Genomic DNA, 25,807 nt, shown 5'->3' with positions numbered 1-25,807 from the left:
CCATTAATCAGTATCTAAATTCCTACCTGGGTCTTTCTACCACACAGAGATTTGGTTTCTTTCTTTGGAACACTGTTCCCCTGGCTTGCTTAATAAAAAGAATCACCTAAAGAATTTATTAAAAACACAGATTTTTATATTTTATATACAGTCCCACCAGACCCAGTGAATTAGAATTTCTTAGGGAAGGTCCAGGAGTCTATACTTTTTGCAAACATCTCTGGATACCCTTGTGATCACTTTGACAAATGCTGCTGTAGATTACAGAGTAGCTCCAAGATGTAAAATATAATGTCGCAGGGCTTCTAACGTGGCCTGGCAGGCTTACCTGGCTATGTTTGCAGCTACCATGGAAAAGCATTGTAACTCTTCTTGAACCACAGTTCTTCCTGATTGTATTTCTCTCTCCTTCAATGTTTAGGGGCCAGATGTTATCGTTTCATTACCATGCTTACTAGATTAAATTCTGTCAATTATAAAGATGTTAAGCCTTTCTTTTTGAGTCATGCAGACAAATCCACAGCTTTGATAACTGTATCTTACACTTTGCTGTGGCCATTGGGATTAGTTTGTGGTGAGCAGTGCCAATCAGAGCAAAGCTAATGATGTGGGTTTTCTGATGAAATAAAAGAGGTCCTTTCTCTACCCCAGATGTGAGTAGGGTAGAGATAGCAATTAATTTTAGTCAATATCAGTTAATTAATATCAGTTTGCTGGGGTATTAATCACAATATTTGGGGGCAAGCCATAGAAATCTCCATTTTGACAAGGTCAGAATGTTTGCAGATCACATCACCAGATAGAGAGCAAGAACTTATGCTCATATGAGACACAGCCCAGATTCTGGAGAAAATAGTTATTTCAGTCAGGAATCTTGGTAATTTCCAGAAAGAAAGAAGATGGCAACAAAAGTGCATGGCTTGAAGCCCATGAAGAACCTGTGGCTCACCTAGGAAAAGGCTTCTCTCTTCCAGGAGCTGAGTCGTCAGGCTGAGCCTCTGTGGGACAAAGCAGAGGTTGCCGGTCAAATGAAAACCACTCCGGAGCCAGCAGGACCTTCCTGGCATGGACTTATTCAACAATAATTGGCAAAGAGGACAGAAGGATGGGTAAGACCTGGTCCCTCTCCTTCCAAAGTCAACAGACTTCTGACCCTGTAAGAGAAGACACTGTGCCTGATGACAGCCCTGTGGGGCCACCAGGAAGAAATTGCAGGCCCTGTCGCCGGGATCAGGGAGGGCTCTGGCAAGGCAGTGTTGGAACCTGAGTCTGAAAACCGAGTAGACTTTTGTTCTTGGTTTTATTTTGTTTTCATATTTACCATGTTCCAAAAAGGATTTGAAGCAATTTTGAGTTGGGATATTCCCAGCTGAGAAGTGGTTTGTGGGCAAAGAAAACAGCAGGAAGTAAGGCTCAGCATAGTGATAACTGAACACAGCCGAGGCAGGGAAGAGAAAGGGGACTGTGGGTGCTAAGACAGGTGCCAACGATGCCATCAGGAGGTGCTCCACCCCTCCAGGTGAAAGGTGATGAGGCCGGATCAGTGGAACGGGGAAGGGGGGGGCACACATGGAGACATTTTAAAAAGCAAAATCTGCAGGGCTGGCCACAAATGGAATGTGGTACTTTAAAACAAACAAACAAACAAAAAAACAACAGTTAATAGTTGAGAAAAGTGCTGAAAATTCCAGTTTTGATGCACGCCTTTTTATTAGCCAAAACGGAAAATACAGGATCCAGTGTCAGGCAGAGAGGCACCTGGGCAGGGATGAAGCAGTCAGTTTAAAACAAGTCTGTTTGAAAATTTAAAAACATAGATTTTAGGTGAAATGGGTCAAAAGGTGCAAACTTCCAGTTATAAAATAAAGAAGGCCTCAGGATGTAATGTACGATATGATGACCATACTTAATACTGTATTGTGTATATGAAAGTTCTAAGAGAGTAGATCTTAAAAGTTCTCATCACAAGAAAAAAATGGTAACTACATATGGTGATGAATGTTAACCAGACTGGTGATCATTTTGCAAAGTACACAAATATCAAATCATTATGTTGTACAGATAAAACTAATATAATGTTATATGTCAATTATACTTTAATAAAAATTAATTAAGGAAAAATTCCAGAACTAAAGGTTTTTAAATATCTTAGAATAGCCCAAATTATTAAGTAAAGTGTTTTGATATCTAAGCACCAAGAAAAAAGATGCTTCAAAGAACATCAGCAACAAATAGATGGTCTACAAAAACCTATCTTTATTACCTCAATCAAGAGCAGCCATTTTGACGAAATGATGTGAAAGCAGGCTACTCTGCTGGAAATATTTAATATATTAGGTGCTACTTTTAGCTGCAATTGCAAATAAAGGAGAACAGATAATCTTACTATCATAAAAATTGTTGGTTTGAACTTATTTATATGTAGTGAACACCAGATACTACATAAATAGAATAAGGCATAGTGTTGAATAAGAGAACTATGAGACAGTTCTAAAGCCAAGCAAAGGATAAAAATGGATAGACAGACAGAGAGACAGAAAGAGGGAGAGATTATGTAGGAAAAAACATCTCCAGAACAGCCACCAGTCAGAGCTGAGAGCTTAAGCTCCTACCTCAGGGAGGGAGCAAAGAAGAAGAATACAGATTGGAGCACAAAATCTTCAAAAGTAAGATGAAAATGGGATAGGGCTCAATTTGCAACAGCCTTGAGACCTGGGGACTGATTACGCAGACACATTATTTTATGTTGTGCTTCCTTGAGCTTTGGTGTTGCAATTATTTCCTTTTGTTATGTTTGTTTTTGCCTACCAAAAAATACCCCTAGAAATTAGAGCATGCCAATGAGCCAGAGCACAGCAGCATCAGCCCTGCGCTCTCGCTCCAGAGGGGCAGGGGAAGGGGCCCAGCCAGTGGGAAAGAACCAACAGCACAGCTGATCGCTAGAGTCCAAGAGCCAGCTGAGGGGCCGTGGGAACTGGTCCAACCGGCAAGACACCTAGGGCTTTAACCAGTAAAAGATTATGCCCAACTAGCCCAGGCCTCTGGGGACTGCATAGGTCAAGCCCCTATCTCGAAATAAGGCACAAAAACAAACTGTGAGTGAGCATTCCTTGGCTTTAGCTGTATTTTCTGCTAGGCAAAAACAAATACACAACAACAAAAAAGGAACTGCAACACCAAAACTCAAGGAAGTACAGGATAAAATAATGGATCTGTGTAATCAGTCCCTAGGTCTCAAGGTTGTTGCAAATTGAGCTCCTATCCCATTTTCATCTTATTTTTGAAGCTTTTGTGCTCAAATCTGTATTCATTTTGTTCTGCTCCCTCCACTGAGCCCATAAACTGCTTCAGAGAAAATCAGCAGCATTTTGTCCAAGAAACTTGGCAAGCCCATGGTACTGACAGTGTGCTGAGAGTCAGCTGATGTTTGACTTCACCAACACTCAACCTATTTGAGTTCCCAGCCTATCTGAACCTTAATAATGAGCACATATTGCTGCGGCCTCTGATAATGGAAACCTTTTCTCTGCTATGTTCTCCAACTGTCACTTGAACTTACTGGTAAAATTTCAGCAGATAATAGTGAGACTGTCGAGTCAAACAGTCACTTTTTTCATGATTCCAACGAGGTCTCTGGATTTACTTGGATGCCAAGAGTCTAGGCTTGGCAGAGAAGACAGAGAAGGAATGGCAACTATGGGAGCAAGACATGTCATCAGGAGGAAATTTTCCTTTCTGGAAGAAAGGGGCATCTATAGGCCAGTGTCTTCCTGCTGAATACATATTAAAGTCACGGATTAAATCTGTAAACCTCAATTACTTCACTACAGTAGTCCTCCGTTATCTGAGGGGGATATACTCCAAGATCCCCAGTGGATGCTTGAAACTGCAGATAATTACCAAGCCCTATATATACCAGGTTTTTCCTCTGCAAACATACCTATGATAAAGTTTAATTTCCAAATTAGGCACACTAAGAGATTAAAAAACTAATAATAAAACTGAACAATTATAACAAAATACTGTAATACAAGTTATGTGAATGGCTTTGGGGCCACTATTAAGTAAAATAAAGATGACTTTAACACAAGCACTGGGATAGGGACAGCCTATCTGATCACCTAGTCAGCTAAGTGACTCACCGTTGGGGACCTTCTACAGCTTGGGTGAGCCGGACAAAGAGATGAGTCAGGTCTCTGGTGAAACAGAGCAAGAAGGTGAAAGATTGTTTCACTCTAATTAGGACAGCATGCAATTTAAAACTTGTGAATTGCTTACTTCTGGAATTTTTTAGTTTACACTTTCAGACTGAGATTGGGCTGGCTAGTGCACCTTTCTTGATTGTACATTCAAGAATTTGGAGCAGAGTCTTGAATGCACAAGAAACAAGAAATGCAGAAACATTGAAAATAGCAGGATAATGGGAAAGTAGGAGGCTGAGAAACACTTTAAGGGAAAAAGACAAAGGAGATTTTCTGTGGTCATAGAGCATGAACTCCAGGGGAGAACATCGGCCTTGAGGAGTAACCAAGTTGGGAAGAGTTGGGTGAAGCCCTGGTCAAATAGGGTCCTATTCCCTCACCACCTCTGTCAATCCCAAACTTTTACCTGTTGCTACAGAAACAGGTAGGGGAGATACCTGAGATATTTCATAAATAAAATGGTGAGGTCTGACCAATAAGAATGGATGTGGGTCAGAGTGTTGAAGCAGGAATTAGAGAGCTCCTGCCAGGCTAGATCCTGGGGAGACCCCAGAAATGGGGCTGGGGCAACTGGGGCATCGGAGCAGCAGTCAGGCCGAACCATTTCAGTAGTTTACAGGTTGTGCCCTTGCACCATGTGAACCAGCTGAATATCTGCCCTGTTAACAGGTCCTGCTTTTGTTCTACTGGTTTCCTCTCCACCACCCCGATATGAGATGCTCTTTACGCAGCAGCCCAAGCATCTAATTCCACATCACCCCACAGTGATTGTCTATTGCTTAACTGTCTCCCTCGCTGTTGTAAAAACGTTGGGGAAAGGGGGTCTTGTTCTCTGTGTTTCTGGCATCTAACACTCTGCCTCTACTTTAGGTAGGAGCGCTGGGATCCTGGAAAGGTAACATCTGAGAGATGTTTGTGTGAGATAAAATTCAGCCATGCAGAGAAGTGGAGAACTGGTTTTGCAAGCTGTGGGAATGGAATAAAAGAAGGCCAAAAAAAGTGAGCAGTAAAAGGCTGTGGGAGAAAGAGGCAAAACTGAAGCCTGGCTGCACAGAGGAAGAAAGAAGGGCACTAGCAAGGACGAAGTCTGAAAAGGTATTCTGAAACCAACCTGGAGCATGTCAGCGACCAGCTAAGGCAATCAAACTACACGGTGCGGACATGTAGAGAGGTGAAAAATCAGAGCATGGCAAAGCGGCCCAGGCGTGTAATGTATTGAGGGGGGGAGAGCCTAAGATTCGGGGCCAGTAGGGGCTCTTTCCATTGGCTAGGCGGGAGACAGTGTCGTACTTGACCTTAGCATGTAATGACAGTGGGAATGAGAGGACAGTTTGGATGGGAAGGACATCTTTAAGTATAATTTACGACCCTCGGCAACTGATGGGAAGCAAAAGTCATGAAGGGTGATAATGAAAGATGATGGCAAAGCTCTGAGCCTTCATTCCAGGGACCATGCTGTTCCCTCAACAGCAGAAGGTGCAGCAGGGGATCCGGATGGGAGGGTAAAGGAGGGTTACACTGAAAGCAGCTGGAACCTATGGACTGGGCAGGAAACCAAAGGGAGGCTTGCAGCAGCTGCAAATGTGGGATCAGAGCTTAGGAGACATCAAAGATGGGGACTGAGAATAAACTCAAACAGGAATCAATGTTGCTGAACATAGAAAGATGAAGCTTCCGTAGGTGGATGGGGGCCCTGGCGGTGGCACTCTCTTCCTCATTTCCTGAGGCTCTTTGCTCCTCTGCGTTTCTTAGAGCAAGGTGGGCAGGCACATGGGGCTCCCGAGCGGCCTAACTGGGCTGCCATTGTGCCAGGGTGATGCCCAAGAGGCCAGGCAGGAGACGAGGCAGCCTTTACCCAGAGCTTTTCAAACCTCTGGAGAATTGTATTCTTAAAAGCTTTTCAACAGTGTTATTTATAAATCAGTGGACACGGAGAGGATATTTTGTACAACAAAAATTTATGCATGAGTAAAATACATTAGCCATGGCTAGAAAATGCTGGATTGTTCAGAGAAGTTTTAGTGTAACCAAAGAAACCCATTGTCTCCAAGAAAAAAATCACTTTTTTTCTCCCTAAGTGCACAAGACAATATTGATCTAAAACTGACATTGTCATTGTTATTGATAATAATGACACAAGCCTCAGCTCATCACGTGGAATGTTGCTGTATTCTACTATTAGTGGGTTTACTTGTTATTCACTTTGTTTATCTTTGCTGAGTATCAACAAGCTATTTCCTCTTTCGGAAAGGGATTTTTAATTCTTTAGTTTTAAAAAAAGTTTATTCTAGGCTACTTTTAGACTGGACATTTTGAAAAACTAAGAGTGTCAACAGTCACATGCCCTCAAAACAATAATTTTAACATCTTGCCTTGTGTAAGAGCACACCTTCACAATTAACCATTTCATTGCACCAAAACAATTCTACCACATTCACTTGGACAATTTCCTTCTTTCCTGAATTTACTTATATTTCAATTAAACAGTAGAATTAAGCAAAATGATCAAATGTTTATGTTCTAGAGTCAGACTCCCTCAGTTTGGATCCTGGGGCTCTGTAAGAGCTTCCTGCCACTGCCCTAACCAGTTATCATAAACTGAGTTGCTTAAAAGGACAGAAATGTACTTTCTCACAGTTCTGACACTGCAAGTCCTAAGTTGAGGTGTCAGCAGGGCCATGCTCCCTCTGAAAGCTCTAGGGGAAAATTCTTTTCACTTTCATCCCCTGGTGCCCCAGACATTTCTAGGCTTGTGGCAACACCACTCCAATCTCTACCTCTGTCTTCACAAGGTCGTCTTCCTTCTGTCTGTCTGTGTGTCCATTCTGTCTCTCATAAAGACACTTACATTGCATTTAAGGCCCACTCTCCCAGGATTACCTTATCTCAAGGTCCTCAACTTAATTACATCTGCAAAGGCTTTTTTCCAAATAAGGTTACTTATTTGGAAAGTAACCAAAAGTACCAAGAGTTAGGCCCTGGACATACTGTTTTAGGGAACAAAATCCAGCCCCATTACCAGCTGTGTGGCCTTAGGCAACTTACTTTACATCTCTGTGCTTTTATTTCCACACCTGTAAAATGGGGATGGTAATAGTACTCAATAATTTTGTAAGTAAATAATTCATACAAACTACTTAGCACAATGCTTGAAACGTAAATATTGGCTATTATTATTTGCTCGGATAATGGAAGAAACATACAAATAAGCAAAACAAGATCAAGTGATGGAACTGCTCTTTACCATGAGCTATACTTTACATCTCTGTAGTACGCATTTTCTATTTTAAGTTTTAGACAATATTGCTTTCACTTTAGCTTTCTTGTAAAATATAAGAAGATTTTAAGTAACACATTATACTTGTTTTGCAAATGAATAAACTGAGGCACAGTGTGGTTAAGTCATTTCCACTAGCTGATAGCAAAGCTGGGACTTGAACACTGGCGGTCTGACTATAAACGTAGCGCTCTTTCTGTTCTGCCAGTAAACCCAGGCAACTTATTTCATATTTTTATGACAAACCATCTTTCCATAGCCAACATTTTATCTAGCTATAAGGAAGGGATCATGAAAGAGCTCTTGATTTGAAATATACCTATAACAATTAATATAGGAGAGAGATTTAAAAAGCAAGATGAATTAGAAAAAAGGGAAAAGAAAATATATTTATGAAGTGATTAAAGGTAAGCCTTATTTAAAATGTGCTTTTCTTCAAGTTTTACTTTTAATACTTCAGTATGTTTGGTCCAAAATAGGTTACCAGGCAACCTTTTCAGGCAAATCCCCTCGAATCTGGTCCCCTACACCCCGAGAATTGGGGTAGGTTAGACCTGCACACAGATGCCCACAGGGGAGCTGTTATTCACTTTGTCCCCTTTCTAACCTTGCTCAGTGGCAGTTAACAGAGGTTCCAGCTCAACCTCCAACACTTCAGGGAACAAGGGGGCAGAACTAGGTAGGAAATGGGCAATAAAAGAGCAGTAGGAAGAAACCTGGAATTTAATCGCTTGCCACCCTTGGTGAGGACAAACCCACTCCATTTTGTTCAAAAGGTTCCCCTTGATGAGGGAAAAAATATATATCTATTGAAAGAAAAGCACATGAAGGAGGGATTCTGGTGTTTTCATCTAGATCACTCAGCCTCTAATTCTAAAATTCCCCTGTGAGCTGTGGCTAGAAGCCAGAGTTGCTTCATAGAAAAGAAAGAACAGAAGGAAAAGTGTAAGGAGGCGGGGAGATGATTAGGTGGGGACACAGCTTTATCAATTTTATTCGCAAAATATGGAGTGTGAATAATTACATAAAGCGATGAAAGATGAATAAATATGGGTATTACCACCTCCTTTGGAAATTGGACTCACACTGTTTAAAGTCATTTTAATAATCCTGTGCTTTATTCTATATTGTATTTTCCAAATTGCTCTAGAAAGCCTCAAGGCACACGTACAATGAAATCATTCAGCAAAGTTCTTTAAACAATTGATAATAGCAGTAAAATGAAAATGGGTCACATCTAACTCTAAACCACATTAAGATAATTCTTTGCCCTTCTATGACATTTACCTTGAAGTGACTGACTTCTGAGTAAGAATTAATTAAATCCCACAACTGGAATGAGGGGCAAAATTCCAGACAAGTACAATTAAATCCTGTTATGAAGCACTGTTTTTATTCCCAGATTGAGTTACACCTGAGTCAGATTATGCCCAGGTGCCCCTGAGAATGTAGAAAGCATCTTTCACTCTGTAACCCTGAATACTTATAGCACAAGGTTATCCTTTGTCTAGGAGACCTGATTAAATGACTAACTCAGGAACATTTTGCTTTTGTTTTTCTCATCTTATCCCATGTTGCCTCTCAGCTCCTAGTCCCGGATGACGTCCATCTAATCCTACCTGTAAAGCATTTATTACATCATTTGACATAATAATTTCCAAAACTCAACTGCTTCTCATTTCTCCAATCTGTCTTCAATGATGGAACTAAACAAAATATGTCCGTGTGCTGTTAGGAGCTATTTCAATTAAGTGTTGGGAAGCTGGTCTTCCTTCTTGCTTTCGATACTGGATTTTATTTAGTTATGTTATATTTCTGGAACAGTATTTTTTTAAAGATGTGATTTCACTCTAATTGGAATGTGAAGTCTGCAGGGCATATGTCTCCCAGGAGCTGGACTGGGAACCCAAAGCAGGAAATAACCAAATATCTATCAGATGGTAATGCTTGGCTCATTGAGTCACCACTGTTCTCACTTACATTTGAACAGGAACATTTAAATGGCATATAGTCCATTTGGGTAACTCTGTGCCCTTTTTTTTAAGTCACCTCTGAGGCCTTCAGGTCTCATTTCCTCTCTGCCAAGTTAAATCTGACCCTCCATCTCGTGGATCACTTAAACTTTGTTAACATCATCTGCCACATGCAGAACATGCTTCTCAGGATCATGGCCAGATCAAAGACCTTCCTTGCCCACCTGGGACAGTTACAAAGTCTAGCCCAACTGGAAAGACATGACATTGTGCAAATAGGAAGCAGAGGTCACATATATAGCTTTATGACTTCAAATGAGCTATGGCTGAGCTGACCAGAGTGATAGAGAGGGGTTTTATGAAAAGGCTTCAAGGAGGCTGGAAGTTTTAGAACATATTTTAAATGTTAAAATGTACAGGAATTAAGAGGCAGGTTCAGTGAGAAAGGGGTATGCTAGGAGCAGAAGAGAACCTCAGAATGACACAAGCACAAGATGAGCTGCTGCGAGCATAAAACAATTTGGAAATGATGGAAGTCCAAAGCAGGTAGGCTTTTCCCACAGCCTCTCCAGAGAGTCGATAAGAAAATATATTCTTGAAAAATTAGTTGCTCTTCTGTTATGTTACACTTTGTGAAGCGTATTATGGATGCCTCTTCTAACTCAAATGATAAAAACGATAGATAATATGTCCTCATTGCTAACCTCTAAAGAATGATGAGTCACTAATTGTCATACTACTCATCTATTTCTTACAAGAACCACAAAAGCAACTTTGTGTCCATAGACGTTATTACGTAAAGGAGCTACTACAGAGATGGTCCCTGAAGTCCCCCACCTTTATCGAGAACATAGCAGGTCAGAAAAGACCCACACTACAGCTTCCAAAAGTTAGACATCAGAGGAACACTGTGCTACTACACAACTTGGATTCCTGTTTCTGGGAATGAAACCTCCATCTGCCCTGGCATTGCTAACTCTGCAGCCAGAGCCCAGATCCCCTTCTTAGGTGAGCCCACAGAATTCCCCAAATGCAGTGTCAACCCTTCTTTATCATTTGCTATTGAAAGAAGCTTCTTCCATAAACCATAACACCAAATCCTGAGTGGATCTGAGAATTTCTTCTCCTTTGACCGTTGCCTACTTCCCCACTAACCCTGCTGTTAAGGATTTCCGAGCTAGGGAAGTGGAGAGCCCCGGGATTCCCAGGAGCCTCTTTTCTCAGGGTTCTGGTCCAGCGACCTTACCATTAACCTTCATCATTGCCAGTGGCCCAGGGAGCTCAGGGGCTTCCCGTGAGGGCTTTGCCTCAGATCCATCCCCTTGCTTGTTCTCTAGGGCATACAAAAAATAAAATAAAAAATGCCTGCTGGTTTTCACCTACCTTCAAAGTATGTTCTCCTGGCTCATCTTCACCCAGACTAAAAGCAGTAGAGCAGAGGCACCATAAGTAGGTTAATTCACTTTTTCACCCACTTTCTCATTGACTCAATGGACACTGCTATTTAGTTCTTACTCTGCAGAGGCCACCATGCTAGGTGTTATTGCAGGTGGGGAGTGGAGGCAGCTTCTCCGGGAGGGTGGGCGGGGAGGGCACTCCAAGGCTGGCCATGTGCATGAGCACCTCCCACTCCCGTGCCATCCAACCTGCCCAGGAGTTCATTGGTTCAACATGTGTAGAAGATGGCAGGACCCAGTGGCCTCGGGGGACAAAACTAAAGGAAGGAGGGACTGGAGAGAGGACTTCAGAGAAGCCAATTAATCCATTCATATCACTTCCCAAACAAGCGCCCCCCTCTCCTAACTTCAGACACAACTCACTCCAAAGCCAGTCTTCAAGCAAACCACTGTAAGCCAAGTCCTCCCTGGGCATGCCCGCTGCTGCCAGCTGCACCTCGCAGACCCTTTGCCCACTCAGGCATTAGCAAAGCTACTGAATGAGTGGATGAAGGAGGTGAGAATGCTGGTCCTTTATTATAGAGCGAGAAACAAGCAAAAAGGAGAAATCGAGAAGTAAAAATCAGAAAATGATTATGTTCATTTATTCTTGCCTTGTTTCTTTTCAAAAAGAAACAAGGATGCACTACTTACTCCATTTTCTAAGAAAGGAAATAAAAACTGAGTGGATAAGTGATGTGCCTTTTAAAGATGGTGCCAAATAACCAGAGAACCCACACCTCCTCCTTCCAAGTTTTGGTTTGCGTGGTTTTGTTATCACTGTGAGAAAGGTTCTCTTTCCCATCTAAGCCCCTGAGGAAAATAGCTTTTAGCTATGACATCTGCATAGCATCTGATCCTAAGTGAGAATGGCCATTGGAATTTGGAGACCAGAAAGCAGGAAAAACTTCAAGAGTTCCCTTAAGAGAAGAGATACAATACTTACCTGCATGAAAAAGAAAAACCACCAAATATCGGCTCCTCCCTCTGCAGCCTCCTTCACACACACAGATGCCCAACACTGGCGATGCTAGTTCACCTTCTGAGAAGACAAAATGAGTCAATCTAAGAGAATTCATCTTCAGGGGAAACAGATGGCTATATAATATGCTTTGTAAATCAGAAGAATTACTAGAAGGGAAAAATAATAGTAATCTATTGACAAGGCAAATAAATAGTTGCCACTATCTACCTTTTTTTTTTCCTTTGCACCTATTAAGATAACACCAAGAATAACTGCCTTGACTATTCGTACAAATCAGACCTAACAAGTCAAACAGGTAAAACCAGCACTAATTCCCCCTCTATCTTCCTTCACTTCCTCCGGCAGCTTCCCCTCTGGGTGATGCCCAGTTTTGTGTTGAATCAGCCTGGCCCATCTTCTGCTTGAAGGCAGGCTTCTGACAGGCGAGGTTGATGGACTTTTGAGATGCATTCCCATTCATCAGCCTGACAGGGCCAGACTTCAGTACCTGTAACAGTACCTCCCCGGGGCCTGGGCCCAGAGAAAAAGACACATGGCAATTTGCCAGCCATCGCCCTGCATCCTTATTCATCACTTGCAGGAATAACCAGGGAACGCTCACTGCCATCCAGAGGATGCCAGCCTCAGTTCAGTGCACGTTTGTGGGTGAGCTCACGAGGTCGGCTTAGAAAAATGCATTTTACGTATTTCTCTTTCTTATTTTTTTCTTACTTCTTTAGCAGGAAAAAATACAGGATACAATTAGTCCTCTTAGAAGAAAGTAACTATGGCACTCGGCACACTTTTCCTCTTTCAACCAACAGCACAGAAATGGAGTCTATTCTTCAAGTTCAGGCTTTCAGCACAAGATGAATAAATGACTAGCACATAAAAGCGGTCAGGAGACATGTTTAGAGAAATAATACTGTTTTCTAGTTTGGCCTGGGCGAATAGGAAGAAACTCTGCAAATGTAGCTTAGCATGCCAATGCCTACCTGCTAGGCCCTGGGAAATCAACCCCCCATGCCCATCTTCTATGCCAGGTTTCAGATTTCCATTCCCACAAAAGTTTTCCAGCCACACTGGAAGATGGAAGAATGATATTAAGGTGCAATTTAAATCTCAGTAGTTTGCTGAAAAAATTGACAGATAATAAACTTTTCTTAGAAGAGGACTTCAAACTTATTTTTACCCCAGATCCATGCAAGATGAAAAACAAACTAATCCCCTGTGTTAATGGCCAGAAGAAAACATTCGCCATTTATTAGAGATTAAAAAGACAAGGAAATGCCATTTGCTCTACCTGGTTATTCACGAATGGAAAAAAACCCCACCCTTTGACCCCTATGAGCCCTGCTATTTTAAGCACAAAGACTCCTGGTGCTTTCTTTTTTTTTTTTTTTTTTTTTTTAAGTAAGTTAAACACATTCACTACCATTTCTCTGATAAAAATTGGTGTTGAGCACGCCCCAGCCTTCCTTGCCACTGACTTTGTTATCTTGTCAGTACCTGAAGTGGGAGAAAGTTTGGCTGCAGTTGTATTTTTGGTTTACCTTTAGATTCAACTCAGCCAGGGTCCCAGAATCCAATCACCACAGGAACATAGGATTTTATGGTTATTTTTTCTCTGTTCACTATTCTCTTCTTTGGGCTCGGAGGGAGAATTATTGAGTCACTTATGTTCATCAAGGCTTCCTTGTGTCCTCTGCTGCTTGCTAGCCCCATAGGAAAGTATGATTTAAATTTTGTATGGTTTTTTCTTTTTGGTATGGGGAGCAGAGGGCATTTATATCCTTAAAAATCCTAGCTGGAAATACAGCCTTTTCATTTTCGATATATATTTTTAGTTTTAAAATTAATTGAAAACAATTAAAAATTATGAAAACCCAAAGAAATATGCATGTTTCTAGCTTTTCTTGAAAGTAGGTCCTTTTGAACACACTTGGCCTATATTCCCGTAGACGGTGATTAGTCACAAGGAAGCAGAGGCTGCCCCTTTACTCAAGGTGGGAACCCTCCACTTCAACCCAGTTCCTCCCACTCCCATCATCCAGTCGAAATCGCATTACCTATGATTTCTAGACTTTTGGATATTCACCACCAGATCTTTCCATCAAGGCTGAAGGAGAGTCCTGCAGCAGGGTTTTTAACCAATTTCTGATTCTTTTAAACCCATGGGCCATGAAAAGTAGATCAAAAGTATTTTGAGTGACTGATAATCTTTTTTGGTTCAAGTCTTTAATCACATTTGGCGGATAATTTATCTCCCTGAAAACAAATCAGAAATAACTTGATCTGTGATAGAATTTCCCTACTCTGAGAAGACAAAGAAACTCAGAGTCTAGGGAAGTTACCCTGAAGTTTCCACCGTGCTCTGAGCTGTTAGCCCTGAAGTATTGTATGATAATGACCAGGTAGGTAACAGTTAAACTCATCTTTGACCTCTCTTTTAACCCAATATCAGTATTTCTCTTAGCACCTTCTCAAATTTAGTTTGAAAGTCACCATTATAGGAGGTTCTTGCCATACAATTCCTTATTCCTAGGACTTCTAATCAGTATCGATTCCAAGCATGAAGTCCCAGCCTATTTTTCTATGTGTATATTCTTCTCACCATCTGAACTTAGAATGCTCCCAAACTTTGCCCAAGTTTAGTACATTTAAATAGAGTCAAGCAGGATACATTCTCAAAAAAGCCTTTTACCCAAAATAGCAATGACCCTCACATTGGAAGGTCACCAGCAAAGAACTATCAAGAAAACAGAATTTAAAACTCATAATTAGGACTTAAATGATATGCTTTAACCAGCACAAAAATTTACTCCTGTGACTAAACTATTATTTTGTATGACTATTCTGCAACCAATCATGAGCTTCTTGGGGACAGACTTCATCTTATTCATCATGTGACCTTAGCACCTCGCCCACTGCCAGGCATGTAGTGGAAGTTCAATAAATATATGTTGAATTAATAGACTCTGAGAAGTAGCCTTTTCTGAATTATGCTGGATGCAAGATCAGAAAAAAATCAAGGAGCTCAAAAGCACACACTACTGCTGATTTCTGAAAGTAATGGGTTAAAAGATTTCAAAACCATACATGTGTTGTAACAGACCTAGAATGTCTTAGAATATATTAAGATTTAGGCCCCAGTGAAGGTGGGGGCGGGGGGGTGGGGAAACTGCAGAAAGAATCTCTCATCCGTTGTTAACTGTAGAATCTGCATCTGTCCCAGAAGTAGACCCTTTGGTGAAACCCCCTGCCTTACAGGGGTCACTTGGTGGTCATTTGCAGGCCAGCCCGTATTTCCAGGACAAGAATGGCAAGGAAAGTAATGCTGAGCCAGTGGGCCCAGTAGGCCTTAGGAATTCAAGCCCTAAGAGATAACAATCCAGGTAGACCAATGGTAGCTGAAGCTGTGGGAAATGGGAAATGGGTGAAATTTGTGTGAGTTTTTAGGTACTATCCATTTTATCTACCTTCTTTTTGGTGTTGTTATTTTCCAGTAATTTTTTAATTAAAATACAACTGACATATATCCACTTGAGATATATAACAGTGATTCCACCTTTATGTCCATTGCAAAATGATAACCACAGTAAGTCTAATTACTCCATTTTACCTTTTTTGGTGATATTTTACAATGTGTGTGTTTTTCCTTGATTTAGTGCCACATCCAGTGCACAATGGTACATTGTTGAAGTGGCTTTTCTCTTTCCTACGCCTAAATTCTAAATACCTTGGCAGGGTTGGCACATTCTCTGCCGATGTTACCCATAGACCATTTCACTAGAGAGTCTGATTTTTTTTAAGTAATTCCTGAGATGAAAAATTAGCTTGGAATCATTCCTCTTATCTATTTTAAGTAAAGTTTACTTTATTTAATTATAAATCAGGGGGGGAAATGGGAAAAAAGATAACTAGGAAAACCTGATTTTTCAAAATCTCACATAAAATCAGATTATAAATGAACAGAAAACTGAGCTTGCAGGCAGAACTTGAGCAAGTTACTGGGTCTCTTGCTGCCTCAGTTGTATCATCCATGAAAAAGTAAGATGGCACTCAATGATTAAATTGTCATTTTAGGATTGACACAGAAAAATGAAAGTTTCTACCAACCTTAAATAATTTAAAATAAAATTTTGATTGAAATTTAACATCTGTAAAAAAGAGTGAATAACTTATAATGATCTTGCTTAAAGAATTATTACAAAAAGAAGTCAGCCATCTAAGTGCAACCTTGATGAAATCAAACATCACCAGCACCCGCAGCCTTCCTCGGGGCACACCCGATCACTACTGCCTTCCCCAAACACAACTACTATCCTTACTTCCAATATCACAAATGAGTTTGCTTTTGAACATTATAAAAATGAAACTATATCATATATATTTTTTATGTCTGTAAGTCATATATTGGTCTATAATTTGGTGCTTATCAAAATTCAGATTTATTAACATGGATGACCAAAGCCTTTGTACCTATACCTCTGTGTCATCCAAGATTATTAAGGGAGGAAAAAGTGGCTGTTCTGAGTGGGAAGATATTTAATATAGAAAATATTTAATATAGCTGAGGAAACCAAGGTCCACTTTAGCAGACATGGAAAGCCACTGCCATTAGCCTCAGCTCCTGAGGAACCCAGAGTGCTGAGGGAAGCCTTCAGTGATGAGCTCAGCTCCCTACCCAGGGCTGATGCAGGAGAAACATACCTTCTCCATTTCCGCCTTCCAAGTCTTACCTAAGTTCCTTTCATTGGCAGATTTAACCTTGAATTCTACTGGAAAGAAATTCAGGAAAATGCTCTGGATCTCTCTCTTGTGATGCAGGAGAGCACACAGAAAGAGACGAGTATGATGCTAGCTAAAATCAGATCATTTGGCAGAAGCTTAGACATTTTTAAATTAGCTAATAGAGAATCGGCCCGTCTCCATTTCTGATCTGCTGGTCTCTCCTTAGTTTTCAGACTCATTTCCAACACAAATCCTATAGTCCCTCCATAAGGATACTGGAAAGTCTGCTTCTATTTTATTTCTTTCAAGACCAGCAATTAGAAGGCCCTTTTCTCTTATTTTGCAGATTGCACAAGGCAGCCTTTGAAGAAAAGCAGGCCTATAGTTATAATCATTGGAAAGTCCCCCAAATTAGATCAATGAAACTCATCATATTGAATGTGGCCACTTCTCACTGACCATGTCTTTCAGATGGTGAGACCACCTCTCAGGGAAGACATGGTTGAAAACAGCTACTATTCGCAAACCTCTGTTAACAGGAACTTTTTTCTCCTCTCACCTAGCGGCTGTCCTGCCCTCACAGAGGAATTACCAGGGAGCCAGGAATTTTGTTTGTTTGCTTTTCTATGCATCTAAATATCCTGACAATCTAATCTCCAGAGGGTCCCTGTAACCAGGCAACACAAGACACGCTCCAGTTGTGAGGTCCCCAGCCCACTTTTCTATGCTATTCTAGTTCAAAGGCAGAACCGCAGAAACTGGATTTGGATCTTTATTCCTACAAACAGGTCACTGGACCCACCCCCTTCTCATTGCGCATCAGAAATACTGGGCTGAGTGCTTGTAAAAGAATTAGAAGAACAAATCTCACCTAAGGATAAGATCAAAGCCAGTTTCCTGTTTTTCTTTCGGAAAAATGAAAATGGAAGGACGTCGTTTTTTTTCTGGTGACAGTTTATTTTAACCCAGACACTTTCTCCATTTGTAATTTAGTCTCACTTGTGTATTCAGAAGCATTGCCAATCCGGATGGGTTTCTTGGGCAGGGACTAACAAAGTTAAACACAGATGTTCTGGTGCCTGAAGTCCTTAAGAGCCCGGCAGGACCTGAGCTGGTAAAATAAACTCAGAGAGGGCTGTCTGGACCAGCTTTTCTAGAGACAAAGTGAGCGTAAATAAGCACAGAATTAACAGGCCTCCTGGGCCAAAGTCAGAGGCAGCCTGGGGTCATGGATTCACTGAGGAAGATACTGTCTGTAGTACGTTTGCTACGAGAAAGTACAGAATCGGATGTTTTGGCTCTTAAGGTCAGGGTATCACAAGGAAGAGTGGTCCAGATTAGCACTGCCCCTGTCAGCACTTTTTATCATAAATGCTTCATTTACTGGAAATTTGACTATCAAGTTGCAAAAGATAAAAACGACATTCAAATCTGAGGTCAAACCACAGGGTATATAGCTCCCTTCTATTAGCTAAACAATTCAGTTCTAATTATCCAGATGAAGGGAGTAATTGTTTTCCCAGATGGTGCCTCAATCTCTAGTGATTTACAAAGTACTTTTTTTTTTATTCTACAAAGCAACTACTTTTACACACTTCAGCTCACCACCATGGTGTGTGCCCCTGCTACACAGATGAGTTGAACTGGATGTAGTTTTATTTGCCAGGCTCAAGTATCATCCTCTCCCCTCTGGGTAGCATTAGTTTTTGTGTGGCCTATCAGATGTTATTGTCATTTGTCTCTTCCAGGGATAGGATACCTCAAGAGAGGTCAACAGACTAGAACTAAGTCACTCTAACACATTGGGTGAAAGTCCTCAACCTCTCTGCGTTTCAGCTTCTTCCTTTGTGTGCTCCAGCTTTGTTGTCAAAGCTGTGGTAATCCTCACCAACTAATGGCAATGATAAGAATGCGATTGTGTGGCTGTGGGACTTTTATATTCAGTAGTGGGAATAGAAATTAGCATGACTTTTCGTTGACATTATGTAATAAAATTTAATATGTATATACCATTTTATACACAAAATTTTATATATCTAATAAACAATCTATCCAATGAAATAGTCACATAAGTATGTAAAGACATACAAAGATGCTCATCACAATGAGAAACAACTTAAATCCACCAGCATGGGACTAGTTAAAAAAATATGGCACATAATGCAAGAGGATCTACGCACCTACCACGGAGATTTATATTTGTTAACTTGAGTACAAACTCCAGAGCATGTGTTTTAAAGAAAAGGAATTACAAAGCAGTATAGTTGATATAATCTCATTTATGTGTAAATCCAATTAATCTGAGATCCTGCCATAACTCAGTCTCAGCAGTGTCACATTCACAGAAAGAAGCAGTCCGGCTACCAGAAAACATTACAAAGTAATTTCAGTCCTTGCTCTCAACTTTCAGAAAACATTAAGGAACATATAATTCTTAACCCACAGCACCACATCTTAAAATATCCCCTGTACCCCACCTTCCTCATCTTGTTCTCCAACTCTCACGCTAGAATAGCCCCTGAAGGCTCCCTCTTCTCACAGCCTTTTCCAGTCTGTCATTAACTTCACCCCAAAATTGACCAACCACCTCTCATATTGTCTCTTCCCTCCTCCTTTTGTTCTCCAGTGATTTTCATAATCCGAATAATAAGGTGGGGAGAGAAGAAGTTGCTAAGTGAACACAATTTCCTTCCCAGGGAGCAGGAGGAAAAGAGAGTGACTATGTAGATATTATGATGACTTAACTTTGTACCAAATACAAAGTTATTATACTAATACCTACCTATATATACACAGGCATGTCTTCAAGGATGCTGATAAAATCTTAACACTAATACTCTCATCTGGGAACTCCCTGTGAAATTTTTTTTAAATAACTTTATTGATTTCACAGAGAGAAGAAAGGAGGGAGAGAGGTAGAAGCATCAATGATGAGAGAGACGTCATCAATCAGCCGCCTCCTGCACGCCCCCAACTGGGGGTCGAGAGGACAACCCGGGTATGTGCCCTGACCGGGAATCAAACCGTGATCCCCTGGATCCTAGGTGGATACTCAACCACTGAGCCATGCTGGCCAGGCCCTGTGAATTTTGTTTTTGACTTTATATCTCTCTATCTGTTTGAGTTATTTGTGATAGACATGTTTTAATAGTCAGAATGAGAAATCCATATCAGCATGTGGAAAGGGGATTGTCATGATGCTCACAAGGAATAATGGATGTGAAAAAATAAATACACAACTTAAATATCAATATATGTATTTTAAATATACACAGTTAGACTGTCTCTTCCTGTTTTCAACATGAATAAGTTCTATTACCTTGGAATTGTTTTAATTACCCCCACATGTTAGAGTTGGTCAGTTTCTCAGAAGCAGCTGAACACTCCCCTCTGTTGCTAAATTTGTTATCTTACGACCAATCAACCCTGTTTAATTTGTGAGTCCACTGCCTTGTGAGTTGTACAGGATCTAATAACTTACAAAACGTGTTGAACAGTTCAAACTAATTTCAGTTCTTTTCATCCATTCACCCTGGAAACCATCATTTTTACGGGTCCCTTTGGTGACTAGGGAGCTGCCTGGTGTGTGTTTGTATCCATTTAAATCTCTCCACAGCTACACATCCCTGTACCTCTTTCTAAATCGATGGCATGTATTTATTTTTATTATTTGTGAGCCAGACAACTTCCCTGAAAATCAAGGTGCCTGCCTGTGCAGTTCCCAACATTCTGACTCATGAGTCCTCCGTTAGCTGGGGGAATTCTGAAGAGAAGCTTGCGACACATCGCTGTGGGGCAGTCTCACAACTGCTATGACTGGTGCCAGACAACAGGAGCTCCCGGTTCCGGAGAAGGGAGATTGTCAGTCAGACTCTCCACCCAGAAAGATTAAGTAGCACCCTTGCTTCTGCCTGGAAATTCTGTCCTGGGAATTCTAGAAAGCTGAATGGGTCACCTGGCAATTCTGTTTTCCTCTCAAAGTTCCTTCAGTATTGTAATTAAATAACTGAATCAATTCTAGTCATATGCAAATTAAAGCAGGTCTCCTTGTGAGGAGAAAAGAAATAAGTGCTGATCGAAATCCTGAAGGACTTTGAAAAACTGGAAAAGTGATTGGAAACAGGCTTTCATAGGTGCCTGGGGAACAGAAGCCCAGAGTAGGTGGATCGTGGATGACTTTTTGGTCCTGCAGATGCAGATTCAGGTGTCAGGAAGAGACTAGCCTTTCAGTGATACTATGTAAATATTAAGCAACATTCTAGTGAATATAGTGAGGTATGTCTGCTTGCTCCCTTTTTATTTCCTTTGTCCTTCAGAGGCATTGGAGGAGCTCTCAGTTATGTGGCTGTGGCTGAGTAAGCCCCATTGAACTACAACTCTGGAGTAACATGATTTTTTTTTTTCCTCCCTCTTTCTCTCTCTTTTTTTTTTTACAGTGTCTTTGGAGTTATTGCTTCACCTTTGGTAGAAAATAAACCAGCCTGGCCAGAAGCCTGACTCTTCTAACCCTGAAGGAAGAACTCAGCATAGTCACTTCCCAGGAACGACTTGCCTGACTTTCCTGACCAGGCAATTCTCTTTTTATATAACCTCACCTAAATCACTCTATCATTGCCTATCACAGAGTGGCTTTGTGTTTATGTCTTTACTTTTTGTTTAGTACCTCAGTCATCCTCCAGGCCTTAAGCAACATTTAGGCGAAGACCGTGGCTCTCTTTGCTTTGAATGAATTAGTTGGAAAGATCTATTTAGGGTAGCACTAATCAAGGTAAGTGGGGGGAGAGCATAACAAAAGGTCCAAAATAAGGTTACCACAAAGGTAAAAAGAGATGGGACCGGTAGACTGGCTGTCCCTGGATTTGAGTTAGAAACAGAGAAGGAGATAGTTGCTTATTTTCTATCATGTGACAGACACTAGAACTGGTCATGACCCATGCTTCCTAATCAAAGAAACAATCTCTATACATGGTAGTAATGTGGGCCTCAGACTTAGAGACTGACACTAACTCAACTGAACAATGAAGAGGGAGTGATCCTCCCTCAAAGGCTTGTTGTGGTTGGGATAGGGCTCTGCCAAACCAGAGAATCTCACCAGCCCACTAACATGTTCTTGGACAGTGTTTACTAACTGGCGTAAGCAACATTCTGGACTCAAATAAATACACAAAGTGCTTGTCCTCCCTGCCTGCCTCTTCTGCTGGAGGGTTTCTGGGTCACTTCACCCTATGTGATCCTCACAATCAGTAGCTTGTACCCCACTGGGCTCTCACCCACCTTATATTTATACAGCGATTTTCTTCTGAACTGGCCTTAGAAGAGATTGGAACCCTATGAATGTCACCAGGTAAAGAAATCAAAATCGTTATAACTCAGAGACACCCGGTCAGTTGGCTGGAACTCAGTGCCACTGAGCACAACCCAGGCCACCTTTAAATGATAACTTCTAAACTGCACCCTGACACCCTACACTTCCATCTCTGCGTTCCCAGCAAAGCCAACCTCTACTAGGAGCTTTCTGTCCTTCACTGCTGTTGGTCCCCCCACGTGACACAGGAGACTGAATTTCCCCCTTCCCAAGACTCCTGTAAACACTTCATGGATGCTGGGATACAGAATGAGGATGACATTAGAGATGAAAGAAGAAGAGACTGAATGTCTATACTGTTTGTCTGATTTTATAGTCATGAAAGTACCTGAGTGCCACACCCTAGGAACTTCCAGTGCAAGTTATTTCCACCCAAAACTAGATAGAAGAACATTTTTGTTTTATAAATAAAGACCAAAAGAGAATGGGTCCATTAAACTCAGCAGAGCAGGGCCACCTCTAGTTCTCAATACTATATGTTACTTTCCCAAAAATATAGATTTAATCACTTCACCCTTCAAGTTAAAATCTGCATGTGATTTTCATTCTCTACAGGATCAAATCCAAACTCTCTTCACATCCTTGCCTCATGCTTCTCCACACATCCTTGAATTTGTGTTAGCCACAGCAATTTTAAAATTTTATTTTTAAATATTTGAAGTATAAAATAATACATACTCAAAAATCAGTTTAAATAGCACCAAGAAAAATATTTTGTTTCCTTCTTTTCTTTTGTTTTTGTTTTTGTTAATCATCACCCGAGGATATTTTTTCCATGGCTTTTTACAGAGAATGGGAGAGAGGGAAGGAGGGAGGGGGAGAGTGAGAGAGAGAAACATTGATGTGAGAGAGAAACATCAATTGGTTGCCTCCTGAGCGGGCTCTGATCAGGGCCAGGGCTTGAACCTGCAAGTCAGGTATGTGCCCTAGACCGGGAATTGAACCCTCAATCTCTTTGTGCGCAGGCCGAGGCTCTATCCACTGAGTCACACCAGCCAGGGCTAGTTCTCTTCTTTTTATCTCCATTTCCCTTCAGAAATAAACTGTTAATGCTTTGGTGGGTAGCCCTTTAGATCTTTTTCTATGTATAAACTTTTATGCATTGAAATTGCATTATATCTTGGCAAAATAGCTAATGTTTACACATAAAAATAAAATACATAGAAACAGACAGAAATGTACAGAGAGAAAACATTGTAAATAGAGAAGTCCAGGCCATTATTCTTTTAAAAAATATATTTTTATTGATTTTTTAGAGAGAGAGGGAGGGAGAGAGACAGAGAAAGAGAAACATCAATGTGATGTGAGAGCAGAACATCAATGGGCTGCCTCCTGCATGCCCCTTACTGGGGATCAAGTCCACAACCTGGGCATGTGCCCTGACCAGGAATCGAACCTGGAATGGTAACCTGTTGGTTCATGGGTCAAAGCTCAACCACTGAGCAACACCAGCCAGGCATTATTCTTAATGAGCACCTAGCCCTGAGAGACCCTGGGATGCAAGCAGTGACTCTTCTGTCCCTCAGGAGAGCTAAGTGTCCAAGCGTGCGGAGAATGAACCTCACATGGAGCTGAGTGTGGTTCTAGTGCAGACAGGTGCAGGACTGACTGGTTGGTTTTCACCTTATGAATTTGCTTCAAGGCCAAATCCCCTCATTAGATGCGACTCCATTGTGTATATAAATATATTTTAGTTATTATAATGCTTTGTGACCATGAACATTTTTCTAGTCTTTATTTATCTCATATTTAACCCCATTCCTAAATCCCTTTGTACAGATGTAATGTGATTCATTTAACCTCTCTCCTATTGATGGGCATTTTGCCCCAGGCTCTCATTAGTATAGATGAGGCACCAAACATTCTTTTACAGAGGCCTCTGTGCTCTTGTTTGAGACTATTGGTAGGATACACACCTGGTGGTGAAAATACTGGAACAAAAGGCGGGCACTTTTAAATTTTTGATGAATATTGCCAAATGGTTATATAAATTTAAACGCATATGAATAGTAACTGGACTGTTTTCTAAAGAAAGTTTTGGAGTTATTTATTGTAGAAAAATATGGGAAAAAAAAGCAAAAAAGTCCCATAGCTTGTACTAAAATTTACAATATGGAATCAAAATATATAAATGTAAAAACTGAAAACTCTACTTCTCCACAATTTCTTCCAAAAGTAACCACACTGTTTTCTTTACATTTTTTTGCATGCATGTAATAAAATTCTTATATACATACAAATATATATGTGCCCTTTTAATAAAAAGGGTTATTATACACATGCAAATTTATTGTGCTTTTCTTTCCCTTGGAAAATATGTCTTTGTGGTTTTTTCCATATCAACATGTATAACTCTGCCTAATTCCAGTGGCTGCATATTATTTCGTTTTGCTGGTATTTTAAAATTTATTTAACTAGTCCCTTACTGACTAAAATTCTGAACACACTCATACTCTAATGCAATCATTCTTAAAATTGAACACTGCTACCTTTATTCATTTTTTATTATTAATATATAGGTATAATTAGTATGATTATTTATATATGTCTTCCCAAGAAAACTGGGCTTCTTTAAGAAAATTATAATGCCTTACTATTTGGCAAATCCCCAGGGCCTAGTACATTATTACACGATATGTGTTCACTAAATGTTATATGAATGAATGAAGAATGGGGGGGAAAAAAAACCAAAACACTTCTAGTAAAGATCTATCTTTTCTTAGTTTTAATGTGAGCCTGAAAATCTGCATTTTATTGATATAAGGGATATTTGTTAAGCATCTACTGTATGCTAGACATTATGGCACATATGGCCAGGAATTGAGGTAGGTACATAAATAATTCTGGTAAATGGAGATAATCGCCAAAAGTACTGTCACGGGCAATCAGAAGGAGCCAGAGAAGATTTCTAGAAATTAGAATAAGCTTAAAATCAGACAGTGTAGTGCTGGCAAGCCAGCTCTTGGGGAGGAAGTGGGCAAAGGGCTTGATTTGTAGTATATACTATTTGTATGGCCATTTTCAAGCTACCAATATATTTAAGAATAGTCTCTTTCAAGCCAGTACAAATTTTCTCCAGCATCACACTAAATCAGGACATACCAGCCAGCTTTTTGGAAATCTCCTTTCTCCCCCCATCACCATGACCTCCTGATACCACATCATTGAGCTGTTGCCACCCATCCCATGCACTTTGCAAGTGATGGGTGTTTTTTGGAGGTTCTTAGCAAGCAAAAATTGGAAGCACTAGATAATAACTCCTAGACCTGGTTAAGCATGCATAAAACTGCTCTGCCCAATTGTACATGCTTCATGTCCAACCATGCTGGCCCTGAAGGGGTCCATTCCCCCTCAGAGGCTTCTTTTCCCCATTACTTCGCCTAGGCTGCTGAGTTCTCCCCTAATGCTTGCAACCCAGTTTTGTTAGATGTGCCAGGAATGTCTCATAAAGAGAAGGACAGCAAATGGAGATTGCATGTTGTAAGTAAGGCTCATCTCTAACCAAGCTCATATCCCAAGGCTTTAACATGTATTTAGATATCAAATTTACAGCAGGAAGATGAGTAGAGTATATTTTAAGAGGTATTGGAGCCCTGGCTGGTTTGGCTCAGTTGTTAGAGCGTCAGCCCACAGACTAAAGGATCCTGGGTTCAGTTCCGGCCAAAGGCACGTACTTTGGTTGCAGGCTGGATCCCTGGCTCTAGTCGGGGCGTGTGAGGATACAAAAAAAAAAAAAAGATATTGGACACATGTTAAGATTATGTTTTTCTTTGGAGCCAGGAAACAAAGTGTGTCAGCTATGCCTATGAGAAGGTATAATTTCAAGATCCTGTTTTGGTTGCCCAAGTAAGAATAT

This window comes from Miniopterus schreibersii (genome assembly GCF_964146895.1).
Source record: "Miniopterus schreibersii genome assembly, chromosome: 2".
NCBI classification, from domain to species: domain Eukaryota; kingdom Metazoa; phylum Chordata; class Mammalia; order Chiroptera; family Miniopteridae; genus Miniopterus; species Miniopterus schreibersii.
This window is presented reverse-complemented; position numbering follows the sequence as displayed.